We start from the raw sequence: 3,098 nt of genomic DNA, 5'->3' as shown, positions 1-3,098 counted from the left end.
TCCAGGCCAGTCCTTAAACAATAAACAGCAAGCCCTGTGGTTAGTTGGGTTGGAAGACTGGCTTGGCCACAACTGCAGGAACTTTTACCACAGGCATAGTTAGGGGTGTTGGACATCTGAGCCAGGGAAGACTGAGAGAATCTCTGCTGACAAGAATACCAGACCCAACTGTACTGCAGAGACTCGGCCAGGGGGAGAAGGAACCATCCCATACCAGGTGAGTGCAAAAGCAGTGAGGCAGTGATGCCACTGGCTGTGGGCAGTTAAAGAAGGCTGGAGGTCTTGGCTCCAGTTACAAGCCAGAGGAAAGAACTGAAGGAGGATCAGAGGCCAGAGGCACCATCTGCCATACCCCAGGACTTGGGGGGATTGTAGAACCTGAACTACTACAAATTAAAAAAATGCATAAGCAAAGGAGAAAAAAAATCAACCATAGAGAGTTACTACGTGAAAAGAGAAGACAGGGATTTGTCTTCAGAGGAAGATACTGAAGCAAAGAAACCCTCTTCTACTCCAAAAAGCAACAACAAATGATCATCTTCTCAAAAAGAATTCATATAAGAACTTTACAAAGACTTTAAAAATCAATGAGAGTGATTGAGGAAAAACTAAAAAAAAAAATAAGAACAATCCAAGAAAAAGAAGATTATGAAAAGAAAGTAAACCAATTAGAAAAGGAGATCCAGAATTTTAGGGAAGAAAACAACTCCTTGAAAATTAGAATTGGGCAAGGGAAAGCCAGCGAAATTACAAGAGACTAAGAAATAATAAAACAAATATAAAGAACAAAAAAAATAGAAGAGAATATGAAAGATCCTATATGAAAAACAGCTAATCTGGAGAAGAGATCAAGAAGAAAAAACATAAGAATAATTGGACCACCTGAAACCTATGATCAAAAATAAAAAGATTCTTGGTACAATGATACGAGAAATAATTAAGAAAATTGTTCTGAAGGATTAGAACAAGAGGGGAAAGTAGAAATAGAAAAAAAATCCACTGATCACCACCTAAAAGATATCCTACCAGGAAAAACCATAGGAATATCATAGTTAAATTCCAAAACCCCCAGCTCAAAGATAAAATATTATGAGTAATGAGAAAAAAATATGTTAAATATGGCAGTGCCACAATTAGAATCACACAAGACGTAGCAGCAGTGACACTAAAAGACTGCAGGTCTTGGAACACTTGGAACACATATTGAAGAGCAAAAGAACTGGGGCTGTGGCTGAAAAAATTTCATACCCAGCAAAGCTAAGCATAATTCTGAACAAAAAAAAAAAACATTTAATGAACTGTCAGACTTTCAGGACTTTGTTAAAAAAAAAAAACTGAACTTAATAGATGATTTGACATACAAGAGCCCAGAGAAATATAAGGTACATACCAAAGATTAATCAAGAGAGACTCAATAAGGACAAACTGTTCACCTTTTATGTATGTAAAATGTAAAACATATGTCTATGATTGTTATTAGTAATTGGGTAGTTTGCAAGAAAGATTGCAGTAGACCTAAGTATGACATGACTTTAAAAAGTAAAACCATCTAGGAATAGCTAAAAAGAATAATTATTTTATACAAATGAGGTTCTAGAAGAAGAATTGACACAGGAATTAGATGGAGGAGGAGGGCTGTTAGTTCTGGAAACCTACTTTCATTAGAAATGGGTTCAAGAGGGAACAATACATATATTTGTAGAAGAGTATAAAAGTCTTCTAAATTCAGAAAAAATAAAAAGCTAAGGGGATAGGGAGGGGAATGAGGATAAGGGAGGGATCCCTAGAAGGGAGGGTGAGGGTATAGGTTAAAGGGGGTATAGAAGGGTGTTCAGATCAATGGGAATGAGAGGGACAAGGAAGGATACTTGGGAGGATAAAGGGGGGATCTTTAGAGGAAAGGTGAGGGAATAGATCAAAGGGGGGGTACAGGAGGGGATTTAGATTTAATGGAATGGGAGAATAAGGGAGGGATCCTTGGAGGGAGGCTAGGTTAAGTAATAGAAGGGCAATTTATCTGCACTTAATTGTATCCTTCTTGGGAAGGGGAAGGAAGCGGGGAAAAGAACAAAGTAAAAACTGCGCATCAGAGAATAAAAGAAAACTAATAAGGAAGCAGATAGATAGCTCTCAACACTACATGTAGTACTTATTATGTAAGTACTTGAAATGGAAATTTATTGCTTTATATTTTGAATCTTCTCTTACATTCTGCTATACAAATGATATGCTTTTTATTCTTTTCTTATTATGTACTTTTTAATATTTAAGTTTATAATGTTTTCTTTTCTTATGTATTTAAATTTCAATAATTAAAAAAAGGAAAACAACAAAAAAAAGACATTTTGAAAAGGCTGCTATAAATATATTTGTATAAATAGGTCCTTTTCCCTTTTTGAGAGATGTATTTGGGTTATAGACCTAGCAGTGGCATTTCTGGATCAAAGGGTATGCATAGTTTGATTGCCCTTTGGGCATAGTTCCAAATTGCTTTCCAAAATGGTTGGATCAGTTCACAACTCCACCAACAATGCATTAGTGTTCCAATTTTCATGTATCTTCTCCAATATTTATCATTTTCCTTTTCTGTCTTATTAGCCAATCTGATAGGTGTGAGGTAGTAAACTATTCCATGCTCCTCTAATTTGTTTATGGTATCACACTTTATATCTAAATCATTCTGACCTTATCTTGGTATACAGTGTGAGATGTTGGACTATGCTTAGTTTCTGACATACTGTTTTCCAGTTTTTCCATCAATTTTTGTCAAATAGTGAATATTTGTCATTCCCTTGATATTTTTTTACCTTCTGTTCTTCCAAATGAATTTTGTTAATATTTTTTCAAACTCCACAAAATAGTTTTTGGCCATTTGATTTGTGTGGCAGTAAACAATTAGATTAATTTGGGAAGAATTGTCATTTTTATTATATTGGTTTGGCCTACACATAAGCAATTAATATTTTTCTAATTATTTAATCTGAAAATTAATTAAATAACTAATTTTATATTATTAATATATCAAGTAAACATTAATTAACTGAATATTAAATTATTATATTATTGTAATTAATTTAATAAACGGATGGAAATTAATT

Source organism: Vombatus ursinus, unplaced genomic scaffold, assembly GCF_900497805.2.
Source record: "Vombatus ursinus unplaced genomic scaffold, bare-nosed wombat genome assembly UNPS02009573.1, whole genome shotgun sequence".
Taxonomy (NCBI): Eukaryota; Metazoa; Chordata; class Mammalia; order Diprotodontia; family Vombatidae; genus Vombatus; species Vombatus ursinus.
This window is presented reverse-complemented; position numbering follows the sequence as displayed.